We start from the raw sequence: 14,441 nt of genomic DNA, 5'->3' as shown, positions 1-14,441 counted from the left end.
AGTCTTTGCCCCATTCACATTTCCTAAGCATTTTTTTAAATAAAATCAACTCTAAGCCATTTATCTTTTTGGGTAAAATGAGTTTGAAATTATATTAAAGTATGTTGGGATTATAGGTTTTCGGTTTATTTACTGCACTTTTGTCCGACTAAGTTCTGCTTACTTTGTTAGCTTATTCTCTTTAACCATTTCTTTGTCTCACAAAGCCAAAGGAAAAAAGCAAACACAGCATTGAACATCTTAAGATGGCTGAAATGAAGTCTAGTGGTCAGCCCAATATTTGTACGACATTTAAGGCATATTTATTTCTACAAACTACAAATTTAATGAGGTTTAATGGCGACATTTTATTTTCTCCAAATTCAAAACAGTTCTCACACTACTGTGTGACGTGTATGTCAAAATACAAGGAAATCAGCCTGTTTTGATGGGGCGGGTACTGTCTCATGCAAGGCATTGCCAATGCCGACTTCCTCTTTTGTTTCCATGGCAAACGGTGGCAGCGCTAGGTAATTGCCACGAGGCGAATGGCTACTAAAAGCCATGATTATCAGCTGGAAAAAAAAAAGCGAGTGCCAAGTTTTTATTTTCACTCATGGAGGCAGCACTTCATCCCTACATGAATTGAACTTGTCAAGTAGTGTAGCGGCTCTGTCTATTACACATTTCCATTTCCCCCCCCAGTCAGTTAAAAATTTTTTGGTAATATATCCTCTTTAAGGTGTTCAACCTTCCACTGTAACACAAAATAGAGACCGGAGACTAACCTTACCTAACCTCATAATGATTTCTTTTGTCGCTTCGCCTGCATGTCAATTATCATACTGCTCTTGTACAATGTTTTTCTAGATCAATATGTCCGGAGAAATAATGCCGTTGAGCAACATATCGACATCCGTAGGCAGACTTGCTGCTACCTTTGATGAAAAATGAATAAAAGCGCCGCCGCCATACAGTCGGTACAGCGCCGCAACCTCCCCTCCATCACCCCGCCTCTTGGGCTCGGTGATGCATCGCTGTGGGAGTCTTGGTTGTCACCCAGGCAACTAGCGTCGTAGCCGAAACGACCTCAGGCAGGGAGCCCGGCAGTGACACCGACGCCCCCCGCCCCCATTCACAGCTTCCCTCGCACCATCACTCATGCCTTCTTAGTAGTTGAAAGCACTTCCCTTGCATCACGGCACGTCAAGGAAACTGCCATTTCCAAAGAGCCATCAGCGGCATCTGCCAGTGTTGAGGCACAGGATGATGGACACACTGACGGGCATGAGAAGCATCCTGGCAACCATATGTCGTCACCACATGCTTATTTTAGTTGACTTTTACTTCTTATTTTTTTTTTTTTTTATTGTATTTATTATTTTTTTTGGATGATCAGCATATATCTTGTGCAGGACGTTACTTGGCGAGTGGTGGAAAAAGATATTTTTACACACTTGGGAAAAGTAAACAAAGTAGAACCACAATTCAGATGCCCCAATGCCATACAACATTATGCTTTTAGGAAGGCCTCAGCTAAATCACGCGAGACTTCGGCAAATCACGTGAGATCACAACTAATTTTGGCAAGCATCAAAGCAATAACCAGTTTGCTTGCTTTTTCTTTGGATTACTCGCCCCTTTTTCGCCAAGGCTGAAGAGATAGTGAAGTCCAAGTAGTGCAGTGAACAATGTAAAATAGATTGCGTTCAATGGAAAAAAAAAGTAGTTATTTATATTTGGAATATTTCAAAATAATACATTTTAGAGTGGCAATTATAATACTGTAACAGCCATATTTGTTCTAAAGGTTATCATACTGTCATAATTAGTCTTATTTAAGTAAAGCCCCGCATTGACACGTGAAGAAGGTAAAATAATCATACCACAAACTATAATCCTGAAATTATTTTATCTCTATATCATGTCCAACATTTCCCCTAAAAATAAATGGCTTAAAGATGGTTTGATTTTGAATAAATGCACTGGAAGTGCGGGTGTACATGTGGCAAAGACTCTCCGTAACTTCCACTAACAACCCAGAAATCTTAAACAGTCAATGTATCCTTTCAACATACTTCCTTGACACCAATTACTGTACTGCTTTCCTACTAGCCAGGGCTTTTCTTGTGGCATCTTCACATTATAGAAATGACTTTCTCTGAACGTTTGGAGCTCCTGTTTCAGAGCTAGTTGAAAAGAATAATGCCTTTTCAGAGCATAGTTTAATAATAATACAGTAATTGATTCTTGGAACCCTAAGGCCTTTTTGTGAATTATTTTTCATGTATCCACAACCATATTTTTCTGGTGAAATGGTGTCCATTTTGGCCATATTGCTGGAGCTCAAATCCATCGGGCTTGTTTGTCTTACGGTAGGCTCTTGTCGTCCGATGCTTCTGAAAGGGCGAGACGAAATCACAGTGACGCCGGTGCACACAGATCATCCTTCGGCACGAAAAGAAATATGGAGTTTCTTTTTACTCCTAGCAAGTCGAGCGAATTCACAGAGGAGCGCAAGAGCCATGTAGCATGTCAAGGCTGTATTTATAGAATGTCCCTCCAGGCAACCATGTCCTGATTCTTGGAGAAAACAAAATAGAATATTCATATAGCTCAGCCAAATGTACAGCTCGCAACTGTTGATAAAACTATGGCAGCGATGTGGAGTGGAACGGAATGACAAAAGCCCAGTTGTGTGGTTAGTGGTGGGAATAACAATGTGACTCACAATATAATATTATAGCGACATCAACTGTTAGGATAGACAGCGATATGATACATCACGATAAACAATGTTTAGGTCCAACACCCAGTTTAAGGTTTATCTACCAAATAATTTGTTTAAGCTTTTTATTTTTAAAAGATCAAATGTACTTTTTTAAATATAAAAATACATACTGAAAAAATAGTAAAGCACATTGTCATTTTTTTTATGATGATGTAAAAATTTTCCTCGCACTCCTGAACAGAAATAAAACGTGTTAGTGGTTGAATGTTATGCTTGATTCATTTACTGTATGAGAACAAACAGGTCTTATTCCCTTTCAAAAAGCTAAATTGTCGAGAGCTCACTGAAACTGAAAGAGCCGCCATTAAAGCGCTTCATAATGCTGGAGGATCTCTTTATCACCGGTGGTCTAATTTCTGAAGCATTGTCATTGAAAAATGGGAGAAACGATCTCCCACATTTAAGCTTTCTTAATAATGAAAACATTTGAACATAGTTGAACATAAAACTCAACCTTTCGTCTAATATTTCCTTAACAGTCTGTAATGCTGAGGTGCTCAATTGAAAAAATGGATTTCCCACCACGTACTAGATAATAATAATAAAGAAGACATGTTACCAGACAAGTAAATCTTTATTTCTGCAGTCTTGTGTTGAACTTCATCCATCGTGCTAGCGTGAATTGGCTCTGTCTTAAGTCTTAGCTCAACACAATGAGTGGAACGGCCAAAAGTCAAAAGGACTTTTTGTCTACTCAAGCATTTTCATCCAGGTGTTAGCTGATGCTGTTTTATGACTGCTACATATTTTCTCTAGATTCTGTAGATTTGTTGGTAGTCGCTAGGTGTCTTAATATCAGCTAAATAATATGGCAAAACTGCGTCATTGTCTTTTGCTCTCCTTATAGGGATGCACACAGACATTATGCTAAATACTGTGCACACAGACATTATGCTAAATACTGTAGTACAGCTCAAGTTAGCGGCTGACTGTTAAACTTGTTAACTGTTAGCGAGCTAGTATGCGTGTTGAGTTCCTGGGTGTCACTGTGGACATCGCAGCTCGTGGGCGAATTTGCTTATTACGTTTATTTTATTGCCTTTTGTTCAATAAAGCATTTGAAAGTGCATCGGCTACTGTATGTATCCTTCACAACGTTACAATACGTTCTGATTAGCGGTGGTAGGATATATGAAATTAGCTAACATCGATACCTTGAGTTGGCGATCATTGTTTTGACTTATTTGTCACTGTATCATTCAAGTTAGATTAATTGTTTCAGCCCTAATATTAAGGCTTGTTTAGCTATGAAACAAATGTTTTTTTTTTTTATCACATCATGTATTTTCAACTTTATGTTTCCACTTTTTTTTTTGGTTCAAATATGTTTACAATGCTTTTAATGGGTGGAATATGTTTTCTTTATACAGTGGATTTTCACCTACTGGGTTGGATCTGGAACAGGATCACTGTAGTCAGGCTTCTTCAGGAAATTCATATTCATTATTTTGTTGGGGGAAAACAATATTAATTTGTCATTATTTCACACAGCCCTCCAGGGGTTCCCCGAGAGAATGTTGCTGCCGGATGTTCGCATCCCATGCTGCAGGTGCTGTGATGCAATCATACAACTATCGCAGCGCACCCCCACTGAAACCAATATCCTGCTTTTTCATTGCATCAAGGCTTTCTTTAATTGAAAGTGTCCGACTGGTCATTTTGTCTGAAATATTGAAACATGTTTTGTTGTGCATGTTTGGTCACCACATGCTCTCTCTGTCTCTGGCCCTCCTGCGTTTAGCATAATAAGTATCAAGCCTCCGTCAGGCTGGTGATAATCGGTAGTGAGATCGCTTCCATTGGATTCCTGGACTCAAACATTTGGCTTGTAGGATTTGCTGAGGAAGGACGGTGGGAGAAAGAAAGAGAAAGTCAGGCAGAGAATGTCTACCGCCGATAAGCTGCAGGCAAGAAATTCGCTAAGTGCGCCGGTATTTGAAAATGATGAATCAGACATAATAGTCATTCCCGCGGTGAATGTTGTCACCATGGGACCTTTTCTTCAGAGACGACGTTTACCTGTCACTGCGTCTGCACTCCAAGGTGCAATAATGGGCTCAATGTTTCACCAAGGCTTTCAAGGTTCAGCGGAAGAGTTTATTTTATTATTATTATTTTAGGACGAACACCTCCGGGGGATGAATTCACAATCGTTGATCTGTGCAGATTGGGCTAAATGAGCCAGGTTATAATTGCTGGCAATAGAGGCTGCTCTACATTGCTGGCATTAACAGAAGTGGTTGTTTGCGTTGATGCTCTTACACCCAGCAAGAGGATTACCAAGTCCTTTTAGAGACAATCAGTACATGGAGGTTAATTCAGTTTTAGGTGCATTAGGAAAGTCGAGCACGGCTTTCATACACAATTTGAGGTCGGCCCTGATATGATCCGCTGTTTCCTGTCCCTGCAATGTAAACTTGGTGCGTTACTGTATTGAATGGTAAAAGATACTCCTGATATACCATCGTGACTTTTCATATTACAAACATCCTAAGTCAGTTCAAAGTTTAATGCCAAGGAGATCCAGAGAATTAATGACAATACATCGGAATTGGTGGTGACATTGAGATATATGGAAAATTGGGAAATGCTCACAAAAAATGTCACTTAATAAAATAATGTAAATTAAATTCAGTTGTTCTGGGCTTAAACTGCTAACTTTTATTATTGTACAGGCGGTGTTTACATTGTCACACAAGCTTTAAGAGACGTTAACCACTGTTTAATAAGACGAAGTCCGCCTACCCACATCTGGAATTCTCTCCCTACTAAAATATGTGATGCTGCTTCTCTGGACATTTAAAAAAGAAAAATAAATAATAAAATAAAATAAAGCCTCTTTACGCACCGTCTGTTCGCCAAAGAATACATTCAGGAACACTTTAATTACCCTCATGAATTATTGTTACGCGTCCTTGTGTCGCTTGGAAAGGCGCTTTATGAATAAAATTTTATGATTATTATTAATTAAAATAAAAAAAACTATTCACCTAGTTCGACTTTGGGGGTTCCACTGCGAAAGTTACCTCAACTTTATTTAATTATTGACTATTTATTCATATTTTATAATTTATTTAATACTTACTTTATTTGCCCTTGATTCTAATTATTTTCCAAGGAAACTGAAAAAGTGTATGGGCACCACAACTGTTTTGTGCCTTTGCAATGCCACCTTTGTAAACAAACTTAATATTCTAAATTAATATTGATAATGAAGTTAGGTGTCTGGAAACCTGCAATTCCAACACTGATGACCAACAGTCCATTGATCAAGCTTCGAGTGTATTGTCCAGTGACGCTAGATTAGGTATGGACTCCGTCTGACTGATTTAAATGCACATTAGACATGACTAATACACTCCTTGTTGAGAGATTATGTTCCATTCTGACTCTATGGGCCTTCCCAGTGTCCTGCTGATTAATCTCAGTGTGGATGGGTCAACTTGACTGAAACAAGACCAAGTGGTCCATCTGTTTTTTTTTTTTTTAATTTAATTAATTTATTTATTTTTGGTTTTTTTGTCCATGCAAGAAATAGGCCGACGTCACGCTGGGAATGCAACCCCAAACTCCCCCAAACTGGCATCTGAAGAGAAGGAAGGGGCCTTAACTCCTATTAGAGAGGGTATTACATCAAAACGCAGACAAACCACTTATTAAGACAACACTATCCGGGGCACTAAACAGGAGATTAAAGGCCCAACCCATTATGCCGTCGGTCACAGGGGGCCTCCTCGGCACCCTTTTCTAATCAGGCTGCAGTCACCCATGCTGATAACCGCTAAGCAATGAAATACAGATCCCCCTCCCCCCCCCCACCCCTGACATCAAATTTAGAAGGGAGTCCAACCTATGTTCCAATAACTGTTTATCCCTGCAGGGGGTTAGCTGTTGTTTGCAGACTGTCGGCTGTTAAAATAAGGAACTGTCAGACCGCTGGACAATCAGGCTGGACAGAATTTCTGATGCAAGACACAATCTGTTGCATTTATGCATGGCATTGGATTTTGAGTCACTTTAGTTGTCTTCTCACCACGGCATACCAGCTTACCGAAACACACACAAAAAACAACAACTCAACACTGACCACAATACTACAAAAATTCCCCTCAAAATATTTACAAAGATACAAAGTGTAATTTTAGCCACATTTGATTGTAACCAGCCCCATAATGTCTTTTACAGCCTGTGGATTTTTTTAAAACCTATATTTATATTTGCGTTTTTGGTTAAGTTTATTTAACTGGAAACAGACTGTCATGAAAAACTTCCATAAGATCCAGTCAAAGATTCTTGTCACCTCTGATTAGATTAGAATCGAGCAATAGCGTGGAATTGATTTGTTGATCAATCGTGTCCTGAAGTAATTTGCAGACCTGCGCTATGGCACAAATCCTGTACATCATTATTCTGATCAATATACAGTATATCAGTATCATTTAGATTTGAATTTACAATAACAATGAATTGGTGAATGTAGTCAAACGCCCATCCCTAATGAGCGAAGATGATTATTTTAGCCGGATTGATTTCTTATTCCATAATGCTGTTTTGACTTCCCGCCTCGCATGGCCTCGATGAATTAAGCTTGTTTTCATTTACTCCTCATGTATGGCACGCGTTGGTAAATGGTTACCCCATTCGGCAGAGTGCTTTATCATCGCTGGCACTTTCTGTTCAATATGGGGACCTTTTCTTGACCCTGCCTTCGCCGAGGCCTAGGGTGGATTCTCCCTGGAGGAGCGCTACTCCGCCTTCTGCCTTTCAGATTGGGATTTCTCCTCAGCCCTCGATCTACGCCTCGGGCAGGCCGTGTTCGTTTCATCGAGACTTCCTGAACCGCAGCTGCCTGGGAAAAAAATGGTGATGTGTTTTGATGTCGAATGGCCCCTTTGCTTCACGTGGATTCAAAGCATTTTTTTCTTACGGTCAAGGGTAATGCGAGTCTGTGGAATTCATGCCCCCTTTCATCTGGCCACACGTTGTTTTTCACTTAGCAGACAGGAATGGGACAGCTACAGAAGTGCAGTGGTTTGGCCAATTTTCACAAAAGATCAATACTGAAGTCCTATCAAGCGTAAACCCCAATGGAAGAAAACCAGGAAGAAGCATAGCAACATAACAAGCAGTGACAAGTATTTGGAAGTTAACCAGTTGCCGGCTAGCGCAGGAAGCTAACCTAGCAGTCTGTGTTTTTACTCAATGCACCTTGTTGGTGGAAATGCATTATACTGGCCACATAAGGTTCAAATCAGTCTTTAGTTCACTAAAATTGGTCAATACTGGAGTCCTATCAAGCCTCAACAGCAATAGAGCAAAACCAGGAAGTAGCCTCCCAAAATACAGTAAGGTTGGGAACAGCGCTAAACACTCGCTGACAATAGACAAACATACTTGGACACTTTTTCTGCTTGAATTCGCTTGCTAAAAAAAAGCCAAAGAGAAAAGCAAACCGACACAATAATGCTGGCTAAAATGGAGTCTCCTGATGTGCGGTGATAATGGCAGTCCAAACTCCCCAAATATTTGGCTTTGAATTCCACATTGTACAACTATTTTTGGGTTGTCGGAACTCCAATGTTGCATTAACATTTATTATATCAGCCCTCAATTTGAACATGATTCAAGAGGGTAATAGACAAAACACAAAAACATGGAAAATAAAGTTCACACCTGGCGACACATCCACCCATTCCTAGCGTTTGCGAAAATGAAATCCAGTAGATCTGGAGAGGTTGGAGCCATGTCAGCCTTATCCAGGTAATTGAGTTCATAAAATTTAATGGAGGGTTTTACTGTTCATGCTTAAATAATTTCCCCCAGTAAAACCCCCCACTGGGCTTGTTTTATAGGTGTGCTTATCTGTCATTCTATGTATATATTTGCATTTGACCGTCGTTTTTTCATTTTAGCATTCTGCGCAGGAGATGCTGCGTCTTTCGCACGAGGCATCTTCCCTATTCTTCTGCTTTTTTAGTCAGTATCACCGTGCATTCCAATAGCCGAGTAGTTGCCGGAGCCAGAAGCACAGTTGGCGCTCTTCAACCCGATTGTGCTTTTAATGCGGACGAGCTATTAATCAGCACTTTTATGCCGAGTCCTGGGGTTTATGAGACACGGGGTTGCTAGAACTGTCGGGCTGCCCTCGCATATATATATTTTTTTCCCTCCCTCATCACAAGGCAGCAGATGTTTCATGGCACCGTGGGAACTTTTCGGGAGAAGATCCAATCAATAAAACTCGGAAGAATCTGGCAACGCCATGTCGACAGTGGCCAGGACGCGGGCAGTTCGTCTCCGTCGTGTCAGCACTGCGCCATCCTTTGAGTCTGCTTTAATTTGATTAGCTCCTCCGTCTCCGAGTGTATTAGTGTTCAGCGGGGACAAAGTTGAGTACAATGTAAGGATTCCAATTAAGCATTTGGTTTTTAAAAGGATTAACTCCTAATTAAAATAAAGTTTCGACAAAACATGATGAGCTTCCAAGCAGCTCGTATTTAAGATGACCTTAACATTTTCATATTAGAGGTAAAATCTGCAATCTGTTCCAGGATCTCCAATCTGTCTATATTTTGCAACATTTTCACATATGAAATAATGGTAATATTAAAAAAAAAAAATTAGAACATTTTTAACTTTCTTAACTAGCATTACAATAAAATACTTTACTATTAAGACAGAAATACAAACTTAAATGACAGATGCAAGACAAAAAAAAAAGTTATTTTTATGTACAATAGTTTCTAATTTTATACTTTACAAACATTCCAGTTAGTAATGCTAGCTATGATGGCAGTGAACTTAATGACAAGCAGCAGGATTTCTTCAAACAAGAAGCCAAGTGCTCATCAAATCCATGTGTAGTATGTCTCTATGTATTATACTGGCCCCTGGTGGCCATGGCGCATGCATAAAGGAGGAGCACAATGCCCATTAAATTATCATGATGCTCAAACTGTTTATTCTTCATATTCTATTGAATTTGTATTACTGTATGTTTTTATACAGTACAGTCCTGTCCAGTACTATTTAAAAAAATTGTGGGTGTTTTTTTGGGGCTCTGGAACAGATGAATGGCATTTCCATTAAATTCAAAAGGGAACCATGATTGGAGATATGAATTGTTTTTAGTGAGGCGCGTGGTCACGGAACAAATTGCAATCTTAAGTCAAGGCCACCACTGTTTACTAATGTAATTCTTTGTGATTCTTTTGGATTTTTGAGGCACTGCAAAAAAAAAAACCACATGACCCCGAAGAGAGTACAATCCTCCTCTCAGGGAGTTCATAGTGTGTATCACTCTCCAACTTTATCAAGGGTACATCCTTCCTCCCATCTGTTTAGAAAGTAAGAGCTGCGAAGCAATTTGCCACCCAATTGACTTGGGCGGTTTGTTTGCAACTGGGCGGAGCTAGGCGAAAAGAGCAGCTGCATACCTGCAGGGGGCCGCGCAGCTTAAATATTGCGTCCGTCCATCCTTTGCCCAATCTGGTTCATTTAAATTGTGCTCCCACAATTTTTTTTCTTTTTTTTTTTTTAAACAGATTGTTATTTTATTGCATACAGTATGTGCATATGCCTATGAGGCAAAAACTTTTTGACTGTTAACTCCAGTAGGGCTCCAATGGCGTTTTGAGGACAAAGTTAGTTTCCTTAACAAAGATTATGGATTATGCTTTGTTTTTTCGGGGCAAAATGTAGCATGTTGGCCATGTTTTTGGGACATTTCATATTGAGCTGCCAATAAAACGTTCATTACGTTGGTTGGTTTGGTAATTACTTTTGAATTTAGTATTTATATAAAAACAGTTAATTTATTAAAGACTTATTTAGTTTGATTAGAAATTGTGTGATTTTATTTGGAAATGTTCAGGTATAGATGCTCATTATTTTTAATTTTTAAAAATTTGATATTCTTAATGGTAAGTCATGCATTTTTTTTAAATATTAAATTCACTTTTAAATAAATAAATTTTGATTTAGATATTATTTGCCATTACAGTCCATTTAGGTTTGGGGAAAGTTAATTTGGTAGTTCATTTTTTTAATTTATTTTTTTATTATGATTTTTTTAAGTGTTTTTACGTATTTCCATGTATCAATTTTATTTAAATTAATTCTAATGTACCGTGGTGCTTTGTGATAGAAGTGATCCAATTTTTCTTTGGCGAGACGAGCTGTTGTTCAGCCGATTTTTTTTTTTTTTTTTTTTTTTTTTTTTTTTTTTTTTTTTGTATTGTAAGACAGCACGCTGTTTACTGCCACTACCAGTTGAAGTTAATGGTTAAACTAAGCATAAAACGTACAGAATTACACATTGTGGATTTCAAACAACCACATAGGTTTGCTCACGACGTTTTGTTTAGCTTAATGCTAAGAAACAATACAGAGCACCATAGACAGGCTAACGAATAATATGATACCATTTAAGAAAAGGATATTTGAACACAAATGAAGGAGCATCACGTAGACAGATAATATAATAATAATACCAGGCGTATATTCTTTATCCTTTGCGAAGAACTAATATTACTGCGGCTTACCAAGGAGATGAGACCGGCTTCATGTATATCTGTATGTCTGTGTTATATTGCCCCCAGGTGACCAAGGCCCAAACACCAGAAGGAGCAGCATGCTTATTGAATGATGCAAAAAAAAAAGTGTATACAATAATATTTATTGTATGTTTTTATGAAGTACAATAATAAAGAGTGATATTTTTCTGATTTAAAATAAAAAAAAAAAAAAAAACAGACTACATTTTCTGTATTCCGGGATTAATTAATGGATTAATTTCCATTCATTTCAATGGGGAAAGATGATTTGAAATACTGAATATTATTATATATTGAAAGAATTAAAGTTGCGAGCTTGGTCACAGTACAAATGCAACTCTTATCTCAAGGCACCACTTTCTAAATTATTTTAATTAAAATAATTTATTTTTAAGTACTAGTAGTATTTAATTAAATTCATTTGTATTTTTTACCGCTTTATTAATTTTGATATGATTTGAAATCATTTGGTTTATAGGACTTTTCAGAAACATCCACAAAATGTCGTCGACCACTTGTGCAAGGGCAAAGATGCCATGATTTATTTGGGCTGTTACAGTCTGCTTGCATTGGGGCCCCAAGTGTGGTGGCAACCGAACAGCTGCGGTAAATGTTATGAACATTCCTGCCACATACAGGACTGAAGTGGTACATTATCATCTGACGTAGTTTTTAAAATCAAACTCATGCTGATGGAAAGTAGTAATTTGAATGTCATTTAGGCTTGTTTTATTTAACAATTCCCTACTAAATTATCATAAGTAGCACTACTGCATCCGAGGCATTTTTTGGGTGTTAAACATTGGTACTGTCTCTAAATCCAAGGTGGCGTATACAAACAATATAACAAACGCTTTATGCTTCCCTCGAAGCCAACAGTGTTTAAATCAGAAAAACTGAAGGATATCAGTTTTTCTGACAGACCACCCCCCCCCCCACACCGCCCCCCACACACACATACAATCCCGCATCAAAACTGTTCGTCTGTTCCTATTTTGCCTCCCCTTACACTCCCGCGCACACACACACACTTCGTTCAGTTATAGCTCATAACCGCGTGACAATCGCACGCCTGTTAACGACACATATTCTCACCATGTAATGCTCGCTGCCGTGGAAACATTTCAATGGAAGTGGAAAATCCAAAAGGGGAAGCAGCAGAATAAGCTGTTTTTTTACCCCACTACATGGATATTTTTGAACCTCTGCCTGGATTTAAGATGGCTATTTGCACAAAATGGATGCATGCATTTGAGTGCATTTTCATCTCGCAATCTTTGTGTTGTATACTGAAGTATAGGCTAGGTATTTCAAACTCCCCTTAATACCAATGCTAAGGTTATCTACAGTCATTTCAACAGGTAGGATATTGTGCTTTCACACAGACAATGCGACACCCCACCATCAGATGACATCATAAAGTAGTTGTTGGAGAGCGGCAGTTGCTTTTAACACAACAGGACGGGAGAAGAGACTGTCACACCTGTATTCTATTCTGATTGTACCTCGGAGCGCTAAAACTTTCTTGGCCGACTGTGTCAATATGAAACGGTGAGACAGGAAACGAGAAAACAGGCTAGCCTTTTACAGGCAGTTTAAAAGGAGCTTTTGATACTACAGTGGTGCCTTGAGATAGGAGTGACCCGACTTCGGCTGTTTGGCCGTTTTTTTTGGGGTTCGTTTTATGTTTTTTTTGTTTTGTTTTGTGAGCAAAACATATACAAGCGCTTTATGGTCGCAGTGAACTCAAGTCACTTCACAACAAGCAGCACTTTGGCGGAACAATTCTTTGTAAAAGAGACTTCAAGTTGTTAATGCCACTCCCAGCACATCTAAAGGAGCCGCACAATGTCCACTGAATTGAAAGAATTTGGCAAAAATTGTTTATCTTGCATTCTATTTAATCATGCCATTTCTGTATGTTTTTATGAAGTACAATATTGTGTTAGTGTTATTCTTCTTTTCTTTTTAAAATAAATTATAAACAATTTAGGATGGAGGTTGGAACAGATTAATGGCGTTTCTATTCATTTCAATGACAATAGATGATTTGAGATAAAGTATTTTGAGTTATGAACTGAATTGTCTGAAAATTAGCATTTAAATAAAGGTTTCAACTTTATTCCACCCCATTATGTTTCAATGAAGTTTATGCAGGCAATGAAAAAAAGTGGAAAAATACCTGCTTTTATAGCCAGTGTAACAGTGGCTTCTGATACTACCGCCAAAGACGGGAAATTGCCAGGTCAATTGTGTCCTTTCATTCCAAATCAATGTACAGAATAGCAACACAGAAACATCCTGGCAACTGCTCACTTCTATAGACGATCGAACGGGGGCTTCTGATATTACATCTTCAGGCAGAATTTCTGTGTCGACTTTGTTCCGCCTATTCCCTGTCGGTACTGTTTATACAGAATGGCGGTTCAGCCTTATTCAAACATTGCATTGTCTTTTTTCTGCTTTGTTTAATAGTCTAATCCCTCTCTTTTTTTTGTGTTTTTCAGGTAAGTGAGGCTTGGCTTGCTGTGTCCCATCTTGCTCCGTCCTGAAAGCGGCACCTCTCAACAACCTCCCGCCCATCACAGCGTGGCCCCCAGAGGTAGCGGGGTTGCCGAGTTGATTCATCGGCGTCGGTTTAAAAATATTCCTCCTTCCGTCCGTGTTACCTCCCTCTGACTGTCAGAGGAAATGAAACATAAAAAAAAAATAAATAAAGGAGGTTGGGGTGGAGGGATCTGTGGGAATATCATTTTAATGTCCCCTGACCTCCTACCAGGTGTGGAATATGCGCTCGGGTTGGTAGAAAATGTGTCAAGCATGCTTGAGGGGTGCAACAGGGGACAAGAGGGGTTGGCGCACAGATGCCGGTAAAGGACAACACTGGGGTGCCCCGAGGGTGGCGCTGGTTGAAGAAGCTGTCCGATTAGCAGCTTGTGGCTTTGTCCTTGCCTCACATCGACGCGTGTGAGCAATTAATCATTGTTCTTTATCTGGACCTTTTCGTCATTTGGGTCATTGACAAAAATTCCGTGTTGACCTTGTCTCCACCCCCTCCAACCCCAACACACCCTGATACAACGAATATGTAATGGCTCCATTGAAGTTTCCCAACT

The 14,441-nt window shown here is 39.1% G+C and overlaps 1 protein-coding gene across 4 annotated transcripts in view; it reads left to right on the top strand.

Moving 5' to 3' along the window:
- cadm1a (cell adhesion molecule 1a) overlaps positions 1–14,441 on the top strand; it is a 291,106-nt gene that overhangs the window by 58,468 nt on the left and 218,197 nt on the right. The window lies entirely within an intron of this gene.

The sequence above is a fragment of the Phyllopteryx taeniolatus genome, chromosome 17 (genome assembly GCF_024500385.1).
Source record: "Phyllopteryx taeniolatus isolate TA_2022b chromosome 17, UOR_Ptae_1.2, whole genome shotgun sequence".
NCBI lineage: Eukaryota > Metazoa > Chordata > Actinopteri > Syngnathiformes > Syngnathidae > Phyllopteryx > Phyllopteryx taeniolatus.
The sequence above is the reverse complement of the archived record's forward strand: the minus strand, read 5'-3'. Positions and strand labels throughout refer to the sequence as shown.